Genomic DNA, 23,386 nt, shown 5'->3' on the forward strand with positions numbered 1-23,386 from the left:
TAAACAGACCAATAGAAATGGTTCAAATTGACTTGGCAATAAAAATTTGTCATATCGACTTACATTGAAAGCAATGAATTACTAAAGTGCTAGTTAGGATAGCTGAGGAAGAGGAAAACTGCTGCTAAAGTGTCTCATTTTGGAGATTGACCTCACCCCCCCCACCCAAACAACCACACCTCTATCTCACCACCCACACAAAAAAACTTTTATTTTGATTTTTTTGGTAAGTGACAAGAAGTAGAATATTTTGTTCCTGCTAGTAAAGTTCCGGGTGGCTAACAGGCCATGCTAAGTACGAATGATTTGCACTCATGTGTTTAAACGCAGTTTCAAGAAAAACACTCATTTTGAAATAAAAGGGTGGTTTGATGCTGCAGAGTTTCAGACAGAGCTTATCAACAGTGCTCTGCGGTTTGTTATGCTAGTCCCCAAAGGGGAGTTTTGCTGAAGTTTGGAAAGTCTGTCTCCAATGTAAGTATGTTTTCAACTGTGGAAATTCTAAGAAAATAATACGCTGTTCCCTCACCATCTGTTTAATGGGTTGGAGCATTATTGTGTGTTTGGGTTTGGAAAGAATACTTCACAGAGCACGTCACCATCTTTAGAAAAGAGCCATTTTGTCATGCACTTACCCGCACATGTCTTATTACATAATGCACAGCACTGATTCATTTAGAGGTAAAAAAAAAAACAAAACAAAATTTCTGCTCCATCCTCTCTTAGAAATAAACATCTCTTCTCTTCAAGCATGTTGCTCTCGTCCATCTCCTGCCTTTCCTCCTTTATGCTGCACTCGTCTGAGCAATATCTTCGTGCGTCCCTTTTTTTTCCTTTTATTCTTTTCCATTGCTGTCCAGTGCTCTTCCTCTCCGACTCTTACTAGTGTCTCAGCATCGTTACAATGGAAAAAAAGGAAAAAAATACAGGGCCTGCTCTTTTCAGAAGCATGGTCTGATGTATGCTCCCCAAGTCCCTTCAGACATGCTTTAGATTAAAGTGAGGGCTAGAAAGTGCTTCCTTCCTGGCAAAGAGCAAGCTCGTCAATACAATGAGGCAGGCCTCTCAAGGTCTTTCACCGCCTCTTACAAATATAACAACAGCAGATTCCTGTCGATATCATTGAGATGTGGTGCATAAACGTAGCCTCCTTTCCCATTTCTTTTAACCTGTTAATGTGTATTGATTCGGGCCCTCTGTGTAAGTCCAAATGCGCTACATGCTTTAGGGCTCTTCTGTTCGACTGGCCAAGTCGACTCCCGAGCTTTCAAGATACACTGTTTCTGTCTGTCTTTTTTTTTTTAACCAAAGCTTAGGGGCTTAGTATGTGGGGGGGTGTTTAGTGAAAAGGTTGTTTTTGATTTTTTCCTTTTTTTGTGCTACCCTGTGCAGCTACAAAGGAATTGGTTTTCTTAGTATGTAGCTTATGACAAGAAGGAGTTCTTAGTATACAGCAAAAGACAGAGATCACCCTTTCATTTCTTTTACCCCTTAAAATCCCAGGCTTATTTACATACTAAGACTTATTATACAGTAACTACAGGGACTTCAGTGCAAATTGGTTGAACTCTTTTCAGGTTATAGAAGTGTGTAATAAAACTTTGGGCCTTTGGGTTTATGTATAGTCAAAATGACCATTATGTACCAGCTATTCATTTGTCAGTGTCAGGAGAAAAACAGAAAACATATATTAAGACATCTCTCTGCTTTTGGAACAAAACCTTGTAGCCATTTTTGTCATTTTTACGTTTTTGACATAAATTAAAGTTGCCTTTTACATTCAAGGTAAATTTTATGATGAATTAACCAAGAGAAATGACCCAAAATTACTTGGAAAAAGTCCAAGTCACAATCCAAGTAATCCCAATTAGAAATTAAGACTTATCAGTCCATAAACCCTTACTCCACATCTCAGATGTCCAATTTAGGTGTTGCTGCATATTCTTCTTTTTTGTCTACATCATTTTCTCAGTAGCATTGTATTGACATCTACGCATCCTTTCAGACCCACAGAGTTTTGTTGATGAATAGAAACACCTGTGGATTTTTCCAGATCTGAAGCAAGACTTCCTCTCAGTTTTTCTCTGAGGGAGATTCTCCCAAACATCTAAAGTTCAATCTTAGAAGTTGGTTGAATTTTCTACTCCTCTCAATTCAAGTAATCCTAAACACCTGTGGATTTTTCAAAATCTGAAGCAAGAGTGGAGCTTGATGCTCTCCTACCTCTCAAGGATGAAGTTGTATGTAAGGGAGTGCAAGTAACAACCTAACACAGGGCTCAATTTAACATGGACTTTTTATGTTGTTATACAAGGTTAAGCAGCACCTTACAACATGTAATTATACTGAGCTGAGCTTCTGGCAACATTGCCACATTTCCTAGCCATGGTCTTTTGTGACAATTTGGGGTGACAGCATTATAAAGAGATCTTTGCCAAAGAGCGGTTTCAGGGCATGTAAGTGATTTTTTTCCAACATGTTTTTTTTTCCGGTTACTGAGCTGTTTGTGTAAATCACAAAATCCAACCCTATATTATTTTAATCACCATCTTATTGCCTACAACATAGCACCATTTAATAGCATGTGACAAGCTTACAGCACAAAATAAGTACAACCTCCATACTGTGGAGTTGTACACATCGTTATAACTAAGCCACCTTTAGTAAACAAAGACAAAATAAATGCTGTCTTTTTGTTCCAAATGTGTTCACAGATTTTAAAATGACAGAGACAACACTTGAAAATAGGGTGCTCCATATTTGACTGATGTGTGATGTTTATTATTTGCTGACTGTACAAAAAAGAAATTTGTCATTGTTTGAAACACAGTCTTATGTCAGTTTTTATATATAACTTGATGTCTATCAATTGATTTGTCTGTCTTATACATAGATAATATATAATGCAATATTACAACATGCATTAAAATAACTTTATTTACACTAATTTTTCTGACTTTTCTGGCAAGTGGTACAACTAACTCTCTGTCTGTGACAATTAACCCCACCCATGAGGTAAACTGTAACATTGCACTTCATTTACAGTGGAATTGTAGATGAATGGTAGGTGCTAGAAACAAAGTTTAAATGTTTGTTTGTAGCAGAGATGTACATGTCGCTTGCAAAAATACTTGATTATCCCAGCTTAAATATTGTAAACATTATTTCGCAAAACCAAAATGTGTTAGGTTGTGCCCCCTCTCTCCTACTGTTTTCTGATGGTGACAGTTGTGGTGGTATACCAGGTATTGCACCATTTGTTAGGAGTCAAATTTTCTGTAGATCTTTTAATCATATTAATCAATGAACAGTTTGGAAATTCCTGTTTTTTCAGTCTTTCAACTTCCCCCTTCTTTATGCAAGTGGATTTTATATCAATGAATAACTTGTACTTAATGGCCAGTTTGACTTGAAATTTTAAAAATGAAGGGTGGTCTCTGATTTTCGCACAGAGCTTTATGTTCTACAAGGGTTGGCAAACTGACTTTGCATCTAAATAAATTTTACTAAAACGTCTAATCTCAGTTCTCAGGAGTGATAGGTGTCCTGTAGCAATGACAAAACAGTAGGAATGTACAGCGTTTTTGGTTTTCACCAGTGTTACATGAAGAACATAAAGCCTAAAAAAACCCAAAATCTGAAAAGGTTTTAAAAACAGTTGAGTGTTAACTGTGTAGACATGATCTCAGTGGGGAGTCTTGTACTGAGCCATTATCTAAATCTCTACAATAAAAGTGCATTACATTACCCAGCATAAGAAGTAAACCACCTCTCCCCTGACAGCGCAAACCCCTCTCTTCCCCCCACAACAAAATACCTGTCCATCCTAACAGCATATGCTTCACGTTTGCTGCCTGTTCTGGTGCTGATGGAAGAAAACATTCTCTTTTCCTCTGTTTCCTGTCAGCATGCGGACCTCTCATCCACACCGCTACTATCTGAGATTCCTGTCTCGTATCCTGTTGGACATGAAAGTAAGCTGGGATGGAAAGAGAAAGAGAGAGAGAGAGAGGGAAGAATTCCCGCGAGTCCCGCGGCAGATGGAACGGGAGCGCCTGGAAGGATGGGAAAGTCGCCAGAGCGGTGCTAAAAAAGCGATCACTCTCTCCAGATGAAACAAAAGCACTGTTCCCCGTGAGGTGCGAGTCTGATAGAAGGGGGAAGAGTGATCTTTCACAAGGAACAGTCACATCACATCACATGCGACAGGATGGATGTCATATGTCTAAGCTCAAAGCATTTGCAAAAGAAGTCCACTGCATTGACTTGGAGAATTGTCTATTCAAGGTGCGTTTGAAGAAGCAGATAAATTATATATTATTGGTTTGGAATGGTAAAGCGCAGCACTGAGGCAACATTTATTTTAGACAAATCCTAATCCCCCTCATACCTGCACCCCAGGGTGCTTTATGGACAGAACTTCCAGCGAAGCGTAAACACACAACACAATAACAACCTAACATGACAGAAATGGGGAGTGAATAAAAATATACATAATCATTTTTTGTTTGAATGCTTGTGTGTCAGTGTTTGTAATCAAAATGTGAACAGAAACCTGGGCTTGTATTCTTGAAACTTCTCAGGTTAGGAGTGTTGATCTGTGTTCCTATCAGTAAGACAAATGTAAAAAAGACAGCACTCCTACCTGCATAAGGGTAATGCTTTAGTCCAGTGATTCTATTTATAGCCTACACAAAACACTGAGAGACAATTACAGGCACAACACCATAAAACAATGTCACTGCATATTAGTGTCTAGAAATATGTGTAGAAATCAATAATGGTTTTGTATGTTCACTGCTGTATGTTAGCGGCAAGTTAGCAGAGTTAGCTTGGTGCTATCTCAGATTTTGATGTCACCTATATTTTAAATACAGATATTTTAAGTTCGTAAGAATCTGTCTCAGTTTTTAAGTAACTGCTTCTTTCAAGGCTTAAACTTCAAGTCTGTCTTTTAGTATTGCAGCTTTAGCCTGTTAGCTAGTTAGCTTTCTGTTTACCTGCTTAGCCTTCTCTACTGAGGGCAGAATACAGGCAGTTATAAAGAGAATTTAAAGTATAAACCAGTTAAAGAGAGTCTGTTGGCAGCAACCAGTGATGTTAAACTGGCAGTTGATCATCTGGCTGCATTTTGTGGGCACAAATTTCAATGCTAAAAACTTTTTCAAGCAGTCACTATGAAGCCACATTCACATGTTGGCTAAAACTCTGAGTTTCTTATGCTCGCAATATTGCTGTTTTTGCCATACTTTCATCTTCACTCGGCTGAAGTGGCAGCCACAAACTGCATGTTGTCCCTGAACATCTTAGAGACATTTAATGGGATAAAACAATGACTTTGACTTCACTAAAAACAGTGATGAACAACACCTTCCGCTCCCTAACCAGATATTTTAGCCATAATCTTGGAACAAAGTGATCATGTGAAAAACAATAACAATAATAATAAGCCTTTCGCATCATCTGTCTGCAATTCTTCCACAATACAGTGTTCACAGGAAAAATTCCACATCCCAAGGGCTAAAGATGCTAGAAAACATGGATGACCATGTGCCATTAGCTGGCCCTTAAGCCATGTCCTTCCAGTGATAAGCTCGGTGACTTATTGTCCCTTCTCCACTTTCCCTCACCTGTCACTCAAGTTGTGTTTCTGGCAGTGACCACCCCCTCCCCACCATCCCTCCTCCCTCCCTTGACATCCGCCCCCCTCCGCTGTTACCTTTCCCACCTTCCCTGTCACCCTGTACATGTCGAGCGGTCTCATTTTCAAGTGTAAGGGCCACCCGCGGGCCCGACATCTCTCTGTCTGCATGTCTCATTAGAAGCAGCTTGGCTGTAGGGATGACAGTGCTAATCGAGCTAGCTCGACAGGAACTGGCCAGTCGCTGGCCCCTGCTCATAGACTGGCCATTAGCTGCATGACTGGCCGGAAGGGCCAGTGGTACACCATTTAGTTGCAGTAGACTGTAGAAACTCTAAATGTATCAGCATATTAACAAATTAATGCACTGCTAATTTTTTTTAAATGCATAAACATTTTAAATTGCATAATTCAGTTGTAAAGATGTAAACAAAGTCATTCAGAGGTGTTTGATGCAAAATGGTTAATTGCAGAGAAACTTACCTACTCAGAATTCTTTGCAGTGATGCAGGGGTCATAATATCTCTAACACAAATATGACCATTTTACTTACTATCCAAAACAAAAGTGAACATACATTCTCTGAGTTTTTACCTCCAAAATAGTGGTAAATCTGAAAAAAAGATTTCTTTAGATACTATTTTGCCTTAAAATGCCCCTCCGCCATGAAACATATTTTTTAGGCCAGAATCTCTAAACTATTGTAAAACAATATCTCAGGCTTCAGGCAACATATTTGTAAGCATTTCATGTAATAATTTTCTGAGGGAGCTTTTAGAGGCATTAAACAATTCAGACGTCTGGTTCCTATCACTACCATTGACTCAGTAAGCTTCTTCACAACATAGCATTTCACATCAAACCATTCTGACTGATGGTGTTTACATCTTAACAATTTAATTAGGCAGAAATATGGAAAAATCTGTAGAATTCCTCTATAAAACCCTCCGAGTTGGCCTTGAAACAGTTGGACCTTGAATGAAGAACCTTAGTTCTAGCTCACGATTCATTAAAGAGGAAGTGAAGCGCTATTGTTGGCACCAGCGCACGACTGCATCAAGCCTCGCCAGCTAATCCCGAATGGAAAAGTACTTTTAGGAGCCTTAAAAAGGGATGGAACACGCTCCATTTTCTGCAGTTAAACAGAAAAGGAGGCCAAAGTGAGAAGCCTGTAGCTGCATGGATTAGCTGACATTAGCGTGCTAAGCTCTAGAGAATAGGAAAGCACCCATTGTTCTCGGCGAAACATCAGATGGCCTTGTACTGCTTAGAAACAAAGAAACAGAGCTAAAACATCACACCCTTGCGCACGCTTTGTTTGTCCTTGAATGTTCATCATTAAGCCAGTGAGCGAGATCTCTTCTGCGAGGCGATGTTTGATGTCTGTAATAAATGACCTGAATTTGGGAGGCTATTCATTATTTTATTTTTCTTCTTTCCACACAATCGTTGTTGTTGTTCTTTCATAATTCGCATGCAGTGCAGCTCTACTCACAGGACAAGAAAGAGCCCCGCGACTGCCGCGGATACGGCGCAAGCTGCGAAAAATTCCATCATGACTATTCATGAGGACGCGTGACCCGGGGCAGGATGTAGACCGAGTGCTACCCCAGAGTTCCCTGCTGGGAGGAAGTCGATCAGCTCATCTTCCTCCATCTTGTTGACTCCATTCGGTGTCCTTGGGTGATATGGTGAATCATCTCTAATGGAGCTTTTCTTTCTTTTTCTCTCCCCGCCAGCCAAGCGGATATGAAGCAGGAAAGGTTCAGAGCTCCTCTCTTTTGGCCCAGCATTCATCTTTGTTGCTCCTTCTGTTGGAAGCGCACCATACAGCAGCACTTGCTTCAGGTTAAAACCCCTCCACAAGTGCTGCATTCATTTTGGGGGTCAATATCAGCGCCACCATTTTAATTAATGTGACCTTGTGTCGGAGATTTTCAATCGCCACTCACCTTCCCTCACGTTCAGATGACAACCCATTCTACCAACTTTAGTCTCTCGAAGCTTTGAACGAAGCTGCTGCTCAGGTAGTTATACAGCCATACTCCATGTAGATCATTTCAGTGATAACTATATCTCCCCCCTTTACCTCCTTCCTGAGTGACTGACTGGGGTATGTGCAAATGCAGTGGGGAAACTATTATCTTTAGCCATTGTGTGAGCCCGGCTCGCTCTTGAGAGTCGCTCCAGTGTGCTGGCTTCATTTTCCCAGTCAGCAGGTGTCCTTGCAGGGTTATAATAGGCTTTACATGTGTAATTAACACATGGCAAGGCTGCCAGGACCTGTCGCACAGGCTGAAATTGGGCATACGGACACCAGGAGCGAGCACCCTTTCTTTCTCTCGCTCTCTCTCTTTCTTTCTCACACACGCCGGATCTCTCTCTCCTTACCTTGCTCTCCGTCGTTCGTTCTCCTCCAACACAAACACACTTACAAATGTCTCCCTCTCACTTCCTCTCTCCCTCTCTTTCTCCGTCTCTCACTCGCTCACATTCTCCTTCACCCGCTTTCTTTTCTTCCCCCCTCTCGCTCCCTACATCACTTTCACTCCCTTTTCTCCCACCTTTCAGTCTGGCGTTAGCGCTCTCACTTTTCGCCAGGCTTTTTCTCTCTCCGCTCCCCTCATTCTCTCCCTGGCCCTCTCTCTCTCGTATTGATGTGTTTCTCTTGTCATCTCACTCTTGATCTCTTGTTCGCAGCCTCTCTTTCCCCCTCTTTCCATCAAAGTGCTGTAAAATGGTATCTGGCCACTCTTCTTAAGAGCCGCAGAAGACAATGAAGACACTCTTAAGAGAGGGAAGGAGGACCGGGAGGAGAGAGAGAGAGCGCGCCCGCGCTGCGGCGGGGAATCAAAATATAGATGGCGGAAACAGGAAACGTCTGCTCGCAGTATGTAAATAATGTAAACAAGTCGTTGGGCCCCCCGCTGAGTAAACTGGCTAATGCCTGGCAAAGCCCCTCTCGAGGAACCTGTAATTAACCAGCGATTCGTTAATTAAGAGTTAACGTGGAGAGAAAAGCCGTGGACTAATTGAGGCTGACATGGGTTGTAATTAGAGCTATAGTCACACATTGTGATTTTATGAATGAGTGACTTTGCCAGGTTTTGACGCCTCCTCGTTCTCGTCCACCAGCCACTAGCTGTGTGCATGTGAAGGAGACAATATGTTGCCGGTCATTTTTTTTTCAATCCAAACAGCAGATTTTTACTCCAGGCCTTTTCTGACTCTCCCTGTTGTTAATTGGGGTGTCCGATGCATGGGGGAGGGGGGGTGGGGAGGTGGAGGGTTGGAATCCAATTATTTCTCCTTTTTTTTTTTTTTGCCCCAAACCTTTTTTCACCCGAGTGGTGCTGACTGGAGGACAGAGAGGTGGATATGGTTGTGGAAGAATATTTGCGAGTTTGGTTCAGTGAAACAGCTGGGAGGTGATCAAGGACAGCGCTGGCTCCAATTGAATATTTTAGGTTTTTCGGCAAAGATGCTACCAATATAGAGAGAATTAGGAACCTTGGATTTATATCTTATCATGGTCCTCATGCTAGCATCTCCACAGCACATGTGTGCACTAGAGGTTTCATAGACTAGTTAACTATGTGTCATACGCGTGTTCCAGTGAAAGTACGCTGCCACAATATGGCTCCTGCTTTACATTGGTTTAGTTTGTTTTGTTTGTGTAATGTTTTGTATTGGTAGTGTGTATGTTTTCATGCTTCCCTACTTGCCAAGGATGCAGGTAGCTATGCTATGCTGCAGCTATGCTACACCGCAGCTATGAGGCCTCCCAGGCCTTCCACTCTCACTTCCTAGGTCAGCCACTTGGGTGATGCTTCACCACAGTAACAAAGGCCTAGGCTGACCTCTAGGCTGATGCTACACCACAGCTACAAGGCCCACTGGAGGGACTAGTCCCCATTACCAAATACTCTTTCTGGGCTATGAGGTTTCCCTGGCCACTTGAGCTATGCTACACTGCAGTACAAAGCTGTCTTGGCTGGCTGCTGGACCTACAATACGCTGCAGCTACAAAGCTGCTCTGACTGGCTGCAGGACCTGTGCTGAACCACAGCTACAAGGCCTCCTAGGCTGAGACGGACGTCTTCCCATGGCTAAAGAATCTTTCTGGGCTACAAGGCTTCCTGAAATGGCCACTTCAGCTCAGATACCAAGCTGCCTAGACTGGCCACTTGTATGATGCTTACACCACAGCTATGAGTCCTCCTGGGCTGAGAGAGTTGTTTCCCCATGGCTAAGGGATCTACCTGGACTACAAGACTTCCTGGTCCAGCCACTTGATCTGTGCTACACTGCAGCTATGAAGCCTCCTGGGCTCAGAGGGACCTCCTCCTGTGACTAAAGACTCTCTCTGGGCTATAAGGCTTCTCAGGCCAGTCACTTGGGCCACACTACACCACATCTATGAAGCTGCCTGAATTAAACATATTATTATTATTATTATTATTATTATTATTATTATAGCAGTTGACTAATCAAGAACAGTGTGTAAAACATGGCCATGATAAATGAACAAGCAGGGGGAGAGTGCAGAGACATTATTGTCTGCTGAACACAAAGCCAAAAGTACTCTATTTTTTCTTAAATTACTTCACAAGCTGAAACCACTGCAAGCTGCGTAAAGCTTATAATACCAGTGATTTTAGCATGCAATTTACTTCTAATCAATGTACTACTGAAAGCAAAGTGCCTGAGACAGAAACTTACTGAAAAACAACACCGACAAAACACTCTTCTACAATGCACATCACACCTGCACAATGCAAGTCTGCCCTTGCTGCCTTTGCCGCTATTAGCAAGCTATTAACAAAATACTTTTAAATGATATCTGAAATCCTTTTGGTAACACTTTCTATGAATGTCACCTTTGTAAGCATCTATAAACACATTCATAACATGTTATAATGCATTCATAAGGCATTATAAACATGGCTATAAATATTTATAAAAATGCATTACACGTTATAGCCATGCTTATTATGCATTATGAATTGTTAACATAATACATTATAAGTACTGATCATAACAAATTATAAGAGCTCATAAGTTGTATTTGTCCGCTCTAAGTAAAGTGAAGCGTACAGTACTAAAGCCTCCTCCAGTGTTAAGAGTGAGGCTTCAAGTTGAAGTATTTACTGAAGAATTTACTGAAACACTAAAACATACATAATAAAGCACATTACAGGCTTCAAATGTCAGAGTTTAAACTAGTGCTGCCATCAGTGTTTTACCCAATGTGGGAAAGATAATGTACACCAGCGTTAGCTTGGTATTTGTTTTTATTTTGCAGTCTCCAAGCTGGGACTAACTTCTTTGGCACTGACATTATAACATGTTATCAACACTACTTATAATGCATTATATTAACAATTCATAATGTATAATAAACATGGCTACAAAGAGTAATTCATTTTTATAAATATTCATAACCATGTTTATAATGCCGTATGAAGGCATTATAACATGTTATAAATGTGTTTATAGATGCTTATAAACGTGACATTCATAGAAAGTGTTACCATACTTTTTTTAGATATAGTAATCACGACTAATCGATTAGTCACCTGCTTTTTTGAATGACTTGTTAACTAGTAAAAATTAGCAGTTGTGCAACCCCTATTGTACACACAGCTAATTTTGAAACAATGTCCCTAATGGATAGAAACCCCTCCTGTGCATACAAAAACACACACACTATGTGTAAAGAACACTTTAACCCCTAAAATTCCACGCTTACTACATGACGTCTTATTATTTAGTATCTACAGGGGCTTCAATGCAAACTGATTGAGCTATTCTTTGGTTATAATAATTTGTTTCCAGCACCCATCGTTTTTTGTGAAAACTGCAGCCGACGATTGCAACAGAAGGTTGTAGCAGTCACTAGAAAGTCTGGTAAATCAGTGCAAACACAATTAATTCTATACGGTTCAATGTTGTTTGAACCAGACAAGCTTTTCAACCCAAAAGCATAAGAATATAGCATCAAAATAAATATGAATAGTGAAAAGACAGGGAGTGTATGCAAACATGGTAATTTTAAGACAAAATTATTTTGACCATAAAGTAGAAGCACAAATATCGGCATGATAAAATTCAAACATCAATACTATGTTTTTGATGAATCTGTGTCAAAAAAGCTTTCACAAAATAAAGCTTGAATGCAAATGTGGAGATACAGACTTCTCTCATTATTCTATCTTAGCTGTAACAATGAGTGCATTTATATGCACTGAATAACCTGATAATAAACTGCCAAAAATCAGATCAGTAATCTGTAATTTGTTCAACGCATTTACGTGCACTTGTGTAATTATGAAGTTTCACTTTAAACATGTTTTGTTTCTTTTTTGTGGGTGCTGCTTACTGCTTACTGTTTCCAGGACAGTGCTCAGTTTTCGCATATGTGCAGATTGAGAAAAATGAGACAAATCAGAGTATGGGTATACATGCACCGAAAAGGACAATTCCTGGCCTAAAATCCAGGTCTCTCTTTCAACTGGATAATGATTGTATTATTGGTGTGCATGTACATACACTCACTGTGTTAAAACTAACTCCAACATGTGGAGTCTACTTTAGCTTGGATAGCTGTCACTGTGAGTTCTTTAGATGATTCAAAATGCCACTATATTACGAGAAGTAATCTAGGAGTGACTTCTGTGATTGACAGGTAGCAATCAAAAAAACACGTTTTACAATTTTAAATTACAAAAACTTCAGGGTGAAACTTCAGCAATATCTGCCTGACTGCTGTCAAAATTTGCATTTGCATTGCTATGTGGATAAGAGAAGATGAACAAAAGCATATTTTCCTTGGACAAGTTTAACTACAGCAAATATCTATGTTACATATTACCTTTCAACCCTTTAATTCAATTTCATTTTGTATAATGCTTTTTACAACAGATATTATAACAAAGCAGCTTTGCTCTGAATGAGTGAGCTGAGGGTATCTCTAGCAAGAAAAAACATTTATTACTAATCATGAGGAGCACAGAGACAAACCAAAACTCAAAAAGAAAAATCCATCCTTCCTAGGCTGCACTGGATAGTGGAATTACACTGCAAGTGGTCCAAGTATAAAAGTGAGATTAAGCACACACATTCATGGCAATTAAGATGGTTTGGAAAGACACAGATGTAATTAGCTAAATACAGATGTATAGCTAACGTATAGCTACATACAGATGTGCATAGACAACTATGAGGAGCTTGTTAGTGCTGGCACTATGATCCATACTGCTGGAGCCTTTGGACTCGCAAATTTAACAAAACGCAGAAATCTAACAAATTGAAAGCATGAGGAGAGCTCCCATGTGAGTGAACAAGTTCTTAGATCCATTTCAGGCAGTGAAAGAGAAGATGAGTGTGTCTTTCGCACCTCTCCCACGTCTGGGAGGTCAGCGGTCCCTGCATTGTGATTTATGAGGGCCTTCTTCTGTCCGGAAGTCCAGTAGCTGTTGCTGACGCTCCTCTACCCTCTCTTGGCCTCCTCTGCCTCTCATCACCTCGTTTATCACTCCCCCTGCCTCATTCTTCCATCCTTGTCTTAAAGGCCCACTTCAAAGGCGTTGGGACAGATCATGTTTAGCCTGTATCCCTCTACCTGTCCGCAGCAGGAGTAATGGTCTCCAGTAAAGACTATAATCAGAAGCACCTTGCTCCATTGATCTCCAGGGGCTTGGCAGTAGCCTCAGTGGCCAGGCCGTGCGTTGTGCTCATAAACCTGTACACCCATCCCGGAGGCTCCAGAGAGCTGACTCAGGCATTACACTTCCCCTTACTGTGGCCTCTCTCCATGCTAGGAGAAAAGCTCAGCTGGAGGTCCCTGGTGGAGTGATGCCCCCCTAGGTCTTCTGGATCTGTTGATTTTCTCTGTGCTGTGTTTTTTCCGTTTCTAGCAACAATTTACAGAATTTGTGTCTTTCATGTGGTTTTGGCTTTGGTACCTCTAACTTAAAAGTTGAGCTATTACTTATGGTTTTCTATGCTAATCAAATGTTCTTACAGGATTTCAGTGTTTAATTACATTGTAATAGGCCTGCAAAAAACATTTAATTCTTTAATTGATGGATCGAGATAATTGATGGACCATAATTTGATTAATCAAGAACAGAAAAAGCACAGCTATTAGTCTATTAATAACTAAACATTTAATGTTATTCACAGTGTCATTCGACATGTTAAAACACAAGGATTATTGTTCATTTTGTGCAATGTGCAAATATAAAACATACCTTCTTTGAAGTGACATTTAGTGAAACAAAAGGATTTTCTGCATTGCTCATGAAAATGTGAAGCTGCAGAAATAATAAAGAAACACCACATTAAAAAATCTGACTTTGCAGTACTATTATCAAGATATGTATTGTGGTTATTTCTATTCTAATGATCAAGGAAAGAACATGTAAATAGTTTGTGTGGTTATTAACATCATGTAAACAAATCTGATATTACTGAGCACACAGAGACAACCTGGTCATCAGCTGCATTAGACACGCAGTGTCCTAAAGCATAATTATCACCTGTGAAACAGCAATAATCATGCATGTGATGTCAGTGTTTTCAAAAACATACGTCCACATGATAAGCACAGAAAATGTGTTAAGAGATTTAAAAAATCCCCTGAAGAGTGTTTTCCAAAAGCTCTGTTTTCAGTGATCTCTTTTAGCCAAGTGATGTAAACGGGGGCACAAATGTCAAGAATTATTGCCAAAATTTTTTTGTTGTTGACAAAGAATTATTACTCTTTTCCGACCTACATTACAAGTTACATAGTGAATTACACTTATATTCCATTTGAGTCTGTACTTTCTATTTGTTTCAGTATGAAGAAAACCATGACAAAAACAACCGTGATGTTATTTGCAGTAACACACAACCTCCAGTGTTCCATTACTTTTGTATAAGTTCTGCAAAATAAGGAAAAAAGTTGAGCAAAGAGGCCCTGAACATTGTATCTGAGCCCATTCAACAAAAACACATATACTAACTTTCCACCCTTTTATGGATTTTCACTTATTTTGTTTTCTATTTTATTTTGCACAACCTTTAACATTAAAAAGCCAAAATATGCTTTCTTTATGTTTTAGTGACTCCCTTTATTTTAAATATAGGGCATCAAACAATACTATACCATGTTTATATCATTTTTACACATAATGTCACTTATACTGTTTTTCATTGCAAGAGCTCAAATGTGCTTTAACATCAACAATTCCACGAAATGTATTAGCTATTTGGGTTATGGATAGAGCCAAAAATCATAGCAGTATCAGGTTCAGTGCAGCTTTTCAGTGCTCGCCAGATTAACCTGATGTCATTTTATTTCCAGACAGTCTATAAAGCCCATCTTGTTTGCTGAATTCTATTCTGTTGTCCAATGTATTTAATGTACCCAATGGTTACCTGCCACATAAAGCAAGGAGTTACATAGCAGCCAGTGCTCAGTGGGATGATACAGTTATTGTGAAAAAATTAACGGGTAAAACACTCCTCAGCCAATCAGATTGTGTTGTCGGACCTGATTGTTACATAATTGATATTGAATTGCAGCATGCAGTGATAGCTGTGATTTCTATGAGTTAATTCACTGTTGTATAGTAGTCTTTGTTGCAGCATCTCAAACTAAATCTTATCATCAGTTTGAAATGTTTGGGTTGCCACCACTCAGGTTTAGAGACCGAGGTCTAGGTCGAGGTTGTCTTTATGTCACAGTGGGTCTTTCTGAATTTCCATAAGCAGAGTTACAGTAAGATATGCTGACAGCACACATTCACCTGTAGTAAAGGTTTCAGGTCAGAGAGAAAGTTGAGTTGTGCTGAGTTCACGTATTAAGGGAGCAAGAGTCCAATCAAGCCCTGAGGGAGGAGATTCACAGGGTCAAAGGTCACCGTCCTCTGCCTCTCACTGCCTAGTCATCAAGCTGAGAGTTCCACTGAGACGCTGTCTCTCTCTTTATTTTTCTCGCTCACTCACTCAACCTCACTCTCTCTCTCACACTCACACACATGAACACATATAGCATATAAGCGCACACACACTTACTGAATACTGGTTTAACTCTTAGAAATTGTACTTATCACAATCACAGTGTAGTTCAAGATTAATCATTTGAAACATGTTGAAATCAGCTGAAATGTGCAGAAAGTCATTCGTAAGTGCAGACTGTAAACATTCAGTCCTTATCACATTTGCATTTGTAAGTAGAAGAGATCATTTGAATTTGATGAGAAGTTATGGTGTGCACACAGTATTGTTTTGTCATTTTTCGTCATTTCTTGACATTGAAAAAAAGGAAAATAATCCAAAGTGCAGAGCTGAAACTGAACTTCAGAAATAAGTGTAATTCATTGTGTAACGTATTAGATCATTAACTATGCAATGGCACAATTACTAGGACAGTCAAATGATTTTTGAAAATGTCATTATGGTATTGTTATAATTTGCTCAAATTTGACTCTAAAGAGTTTTTTCTATTTCAAAAACAGTGCATTTTGTTATAGCTGTATGTGCAGATGAAATAAGCTTCATCAGAATGTAAATATTCCTTTAAATAACTCAATGTGAAACTGAAATCAAATTAAATCATGTGAAATCAGGTTGAAAGCAGAGTGAAAGCAGGTTCAAATTTTCATCACCAACATCCAGTGAGAGCAACAGCGGCTTCACGTTCCAACTTACCTGCCACTGTAGCCCCTCTCTCTCATTTTGCTACGTTACATCCCCTTGACCCAGGGGGAACTGCTTTACACTTTACTATTGTTGTTTGTTGGTTTATCCACAGTTCTCCAGTGAGCACTGTTGAGTGTAGTCTGCTGTAGGCATCCTCCAGTGCTAACATTACTGATATTACTGATGCTGCTGCATTAGCACGTTTGGCTTGTAAAGGACTTGATGTACTACTGAGATAAACAAATTCATAGCATTGCAAAAGCTGGCAATACCCTTGTTTTATCAGTTGGAAACCTGGTTTTATCAAGAGAGCTATTAATGCAACTTGCCGTTTTAAAGCTGTAAATGAAGGAAAGTCAAAGCAACAGAGCGCAAGCTGTGAGGCTTTAGGGTGAAACTATGGATGGTTTGAAGGAAAAGTGTTAACAGCAGTTAAAAAATGGCATTAATAACATATTATTAACGTGTTATTAAAATGTTAACTTTACATACATTTGTAAAATATACACTTTCAAAAAAAAAGTTCCTAAAATACCACTGGGGATGGTATCCCTCATATCACTCAGGAGGTACCCTCAAGTCACATTATTTAGGGAACATAATTGTACCATATTCTCTTGCAATTATATATTTATGGTGCTTTGACTCCATATTCCTTGTCCTTGTCTTGTATGAAAATGCACAAATATATACATTTAACCTGGGAAAGTGAATGAACTTTAAAATCTCATTTAAGGTACACATCTGGACCTTAAGACCGTGTTGTACCTTTGAGGGTACGTTTACATTGTTTGATGAACAAAAATGTACATATATGGTTTTTCTTACAGTGCAGAAACACAAAACCCTGGTAACCCTAGTAACCCTGGACATCTAAGGCCACTATAGCAACACAAAGCCATGCACTAAGAAAACAGCATTCATAATCCTTAATGCCCTGATCTCTGTCTTTTAGACCTTCACTCCAAGATCAGTGTTTAAGGCCCTGAACTCGCACCAGCCACAGCAAACACACAAGCGCAGGACCACTCCAAAAGGACTCGCTGCCTCTCAGCCTGTGGCATTCAACACAAAATGGACCTCAGTACTTCCCAATTTCCCCCCCACCATTTTGTTTGTCCATCCCAAGGCCACCTCTGCCTCTAATAGCTCTGCTTATTTTCCCATGACCACTTTCACACGGTCAACACCCCCCATCAGCCCTCTTTTAAGATTCCATTAGGACTTTCATCTTCAGACACAATTTGTTGGAGATACACACCTTATTTAGACTCACTGTGTGGCTTTCCCTTTTGCCTGGGCTTGTGTACTCAATGTGTGTGTGTGTGTGTATATGTATGTGTGTCCCATAAAGGCATTGTACCCTGTAGCCTTCAGAAAGACCTGGACGCTGGCTGCAGAAGGACCTTCAGGTTTAGGTGCACATTTTTGCCTTTCGCCTCAGAGGTAGCCTCTTAATTATCAGATCAAAGCTCCAGAGAGGGCGCTAAGTGTTGGGCAGCCAGTCTAGCCAGCCTTGCCCTTTGATCAATCAGATGCAATGTTACAGAGCTGGTATATGAAGCATTCCCTAAATTGAAATGGACGGTGGGCTTTTTTTTTTGAATGTCTTTGAGTTTGTTTTGGCCCGTATACAATGCATTGTGCATTTCATCCATTCACATTGTGCTTGAGTAAGTGCAAGAGAAAGGAACTGTTTGAAGTTACTAGAGATGTGTATAATATCTGTTGACTTTCCACTGCAATACCCTCTAGCGTACTCACTCATAAAAAGGCCCCCTTACCACCCAAGGACAGCAGAAAGAGGATCCTAATCTCGTCTGAAAGAAAACACATTTGAGTTGATTATTTGAAGTGGACCAGGGTCAGGCTCTGTCAGATATGGTTTATGCCTGGGATTTTTCAAGTGAGCTCATTTTTTGTGTGTGGGTGTGTGTGTGTGCGTGGGTGTGTGTGTGTGTGTATGCGTGTGTATTATTCTGTGCTATTACAGTGAAAGCCTTTACCAAGCACCTTGAAACAGGGCATGACAGTTTTTGTGTGTCTGATTATCTCAAATGTACTCTCAGTGTAGCTCACGACTGCAAGAGAAGCTGCAATGCTTTTTTCCTTTCCACACTAACCCACATGCACCACACGTTTGTGTGCTTTTGTTGGTATGTGCGCGTAAGGCGTGCAGCCATCAGCACAGGCCTGGCCATAGACTTTAATGGTGGAAGCCAGAGAGCTGCAGACATACAGTCCTGTGCAAAAGTCAGAGACCACGCTTCATTTATTAAATTTGTGGTCAAAAGGACCATAATGTAAGTTATTCAAGTTTCAGAAAACAAATATATAATAATTCAATAGCCTCAATAGCTAAATATGTCTGCCCTAAGCATCCACCCTTTCCCTTTATTACAGCTTTTCCAGAGACTTGCTTTCACTTCTTCAAAGAAATCCACACCTTCAAAGTTCAGTCTTAGAAGTTGGTTTAATTTGGAAATGTTCTTCTTTTTTGGTCTGTTTCCTTTTCTCAATAACAGCTTGTTGACAGTTACACATCCTTTCAGACCCAAAGTGCTGAGTTGTCCTCTCACATTGGAAGGATTGACAGGACCTCTTCTCAAAGATGAAAGCTTGAAGTACTGTTTATTTGATGATGACAGTTTTGGCTGTCTACCAGGTCTTGCACAGTTGTTAGTCCCATTTTCTCTGTTTCATTCAATAATTTTTTTGGAACTTTTTTCAATTATTTTCCTTTGATATGAATTCCTTTATATGAATGATCTAATCTGCCCGAATCACCCAAAAAATGAACAACGTATTGTTTTGACTGAATATTAAACAAAAGATCAAAAGTGGTCTCTGACGTTTGCACAAAACTATAGACACGGGCACATGTGTTACTAAAGCATTTCAGTGCAGGAGAAAGGGATGTAGTAAAATCCTAATTTTAGGCAACAATAGGTAAATGCACAGTATTTGTCATAAACACTGGCATTGGCCTAAGGCAGCACCAGTGTCATTGCATGCCTGTGCCTCATGGCTGCCTGCTGGCACTAAGACTGATAACAATGCCTATTCTTCTAGTTTTCTGGCTGTTGGTGCCAAAGGCACAACTGAGGATGATGCTGGGGCTGATATCAGCACTTATGTCAGTGCCTATAGCAACGGTTGCCTAGCTATGCCTATGGCTTTCTACCCACTGGCACCAAGGCCAATAATGGCAATCCCAGTACCAATGTCTATGATTCACCTATGACTAACATGTATTCAGAATTCAAAGTATGGAATAGTAATGTTTCCTAATGTCAGAATACTGTGGGTAAGCTATAATGACATAAATATGTGCCAGATAAACAGTATATATTTATGTCAATGTAGCTACCAACCCAACATTTTGTCTGTTGTATTTTCTGACGTTGCCTGAAAGCTAGTCATTGCAGGTCATACCAAAACCGCAGAACATGATATTTACCATCATGACTGGGTCATCAAGGTCGCATGAAGGGACTATAACCAACTCACAGTTAGTATTCTGGCAGCAAGTCTGTCTGCACTGTCCACATATGGGATGGATAAAGAGTGTGCTTATTGCATTGCGCTGTGATGTTGACACCTCCAATGTCCACCGGTGCAAAGTTGCCACTGAAGGTTGATCTTCGCACGCTTTCATCCCTCTGGGTTTTCTCCTTCTCCTTCTCCTCCTCTACAGGTCTGCTTTTCCTTCTGTTCACTGAGGCCCCCTGTGGAGGAGCTGCATAACTGAGCTTCCATACAGCTCTGACCCAACCAGCCTGCACATGGGCTCGTTTCTGCTCTCAACCACAGCTTTATTATGCATGCATCTCAGGAAGGAGACTTTCGGTGAATGCTGATCAGCATTGCGGGACTTCTGAGAGTACAGTCGGAGTAACTTCTACTGTTACCAAAATATAACATTGCCCAGTTGAACTCTGAAACAACAAAAATATCAAGATGTCTTTCTAATCTTTATGAAAGATTAGGATCCTTTTACTGAAAGCAGTGCTAACCAGAGTCAATACAATAAAAAATGTGAACAGTTTAGTTCCTAATTTTCTAAATAGAGTTGGTTAATGTATTTGTAGTTTTTTTCTAATATAAAGCTTGTATGTGATCTATTGTGAACCCAAAGCTATCTAAGAACCCTCAGTTTTGCTACATTTTGTAGTACAACATGTAAATGTAGGTATAGGTCCCAAACTACCTAGTGCTTGAACCTTCATGCATACTACTAAACAGTTAAATAGCTAAGGAAACAATCAAGCTATTTTTCACAGTCTCGTCATGAACTGCACAGCCCATTACAACAGTTACAGGCTCTTACGCCAGCTATTAAGACTACAAAGATGACAGGAATCAAATATCTATTAATTATATCATTACAGAATGAGGTTTGTTACACACTTGTATAACCTAAAAATAGCTCAATCAGTTTGTGTTGAAGTCCCATGTAGTTACTGAATAATTAGCCTTAGTATGTAATAAGCAGGGATTTCAAGGGGTTCACTGAAATACCATCATGATTTGAATACCAAAACATGTACATACATTGAAACATATCTTTGGGGTAGAAATATGCTGATACAAAAATACCTGTGGACTGAATAACTGTAGATGAATAACTAGATGCAAATTAACCAAAAATGCACAAAATGCTGGACAGCTCCGCCCCCTGCAGTACAATATTCAGAGACAGCCTGCTTAAGACTGCAAGAAATACCAGTCACTTTCCCATCATGCCTTGCAAATAACAGCTAATAACTGTAAAATTCTAAATTTTAGAATCTTTGATGAGAGCCTTGACCTGTTTCTCCCAGAATGCACCATTTTTTACAGCAAGCTTCTGTATCTAAGGAATACAGTACATTACTGCAAGATTTCTGCTGTCATCAGAAATGGCAATCTAGCCTGAAATGAATTAGTATAACAACAAGCAAGAACAATTTAATTGAAGTCATAAAGTGAGTTTTATTTTATCAATTAGAACATTTAAACTATATCACATCAGCTCAAGCGTAAAGACTTCTCAGCTGTACTCATTAACTACAAAAGATACAAAGTCAGTTGTTACAAAAAGAGGAAAGGGGCCAAAGTAAAGGTCAAGACAGGACGGTGTTCTGGAAAATCTGGGTAACTATAGCAAAATCACACATTATTCCTTTACTCTGTTCTAAAGTGTGTGCATGAAGTGAAGTGTCTGTTTACCACACCTTAAGTTCAATGTAGAAACTGTTCAGCCAATAGAAAGTCATGCTGCATCAGAGTCTGCCCACCCAGTCTCCATGGTAATGGTTGTCAGGATGCTTTATGTTTGGAACATGAAAGCAGTCAAGAATCTTGTGTTTTGCTTACTAATTTTCTTCATACCTTGTTGGCATCTGTTTAGATATGTAGTCTACTCAACTGCATTATTATTTGAATTATCATTTATTGCCATAGTATCTAAATATAAACATATCTAATGTAAAAGTAATTGGACACATTAACAGTCTAGATCAAATAATGAAAGTGTTAGTTTAGGATTTCTGATGCAAAAGTGGTTGCTTTGACAAGTGTTTGATGATTTTCTTTGTAGTCTCTGCCTTGTTGGAAAGGTTTTTTTTAGATTCCTGTGTGTTATGTTGCTAGTTAATGGTAGTTTCAAAGAAAAAACAGTCAAGCATTCATGTCTTGAAATGTCATATTATTTTCAATGCAGGAAATGCATGAGATTTAAACATTTACTGTTTGACTATAAAAATCCAATGTGATAGACTGACAACCTGTCCAGGGTGTTTCCTGCCTTCCGCCCAATGACCATGAAATAAATGAATAGAAAGGCTATTTTTAAGGTGTATTCCAATGTGAAAATGCACCAGAAACAGGCATTTTTGGACACCTGTATGCAAAAAAAAACAAAGCAAAAATAAACGTAGGGATCCTCCTGACCATTTCCAACCATGGTTATAATATGCTACGTTATTTCACCCTAAAAGTGTCATCAGCGTACCTGACAGAGATGTTTTATTTATTTGACATCAAAGCTGACAAAAGCAGCTTTAATGCCAGGCAACGCCTACTGGAATAAGCCCTTATACATGTTTATGTAGGGTTATATCAGTTGCCATGACAAGCTAATGCAGGTGTCAGCCTTATGACTTGGCCATACAGTGAAGTTCCAAGCAAACCAATATGGTTTCATGACTGTATATTGAGTATAGGGGCTGGTTTAGCGGTTGTAGTTTTTCTTATGAATACATTTGTACTTCAATTAAATTGTTCTTGCTTGTTGTTATACTAATTCATTTCAGGCTAGTGACTGGGATTTTCCTATAGTTACCCAGATTTTCCAGAACACCGTCCTGTCTGGACTTTGGCCTCTTTCCTCTTTTTATAACAACTGACTTTGTACCTTTTGTAGCCGATGAGTACAGCTGAGAAGTCTTTACGCTTGAGCTGATGATGTGATATAGTTTAAATGTTCTAAATGACAGGGCCACAGAAATGTTAAACCAGCCTGACTTGGCAAGCTATGTTATATGGTTAGTTTGGGCTACAGTCTGCATAATTTCTCCCCAGGAAGTGTCATGACACAATCTAATGTCAGAAAAGAACAGTGTCACCTGAGATATATGTTATATCAACCAGACATAAAAGCTAGTGGTAACACTTCCTATGAATCCTGTGTCCATAATGCATTATAAATGCATTTATAAGGTGTTTTATGGCACACAAAACACCTTATAACACCAGGCATAAGCTTTTATAATACCTTTTAAGAACTTATATTATAATCACATGCACAGCCTGTGACCAGGCATAACATTATGACCACCTCCTTGTTTCTATGCTCATTGTCCATTTTATCAGGTCCACTTACTGTATAGGTGCACTTTGTAGTTCTACAATTACAGACTGTAGTCCATCTGTTTCTCTGCATACTTTGTTAGCCCCCTTTTACCCTGTTCTTCAGTGGGCAGGACCCCCATGGACCTCACAGAGCAGGTACTATGTCCACTCACTGTCCACTCTATTAGACACTCCTACCTTGTCAGTCCACCTTGTAGA

This window comes from Colossoma macropomum, unplaced genomic scaffold, assembly GCF_904425465.1.
Source record: "Colossoma macropomum unplaced genomic scaffold, Colossoma_macropomum, whole genome shotgun sequence".
NCBI lineage: Eukaryota > Metazoa > Chordata > Actinopteri > Characiformes > Serrasalmidae > Colossoma > Colossoma macropomum.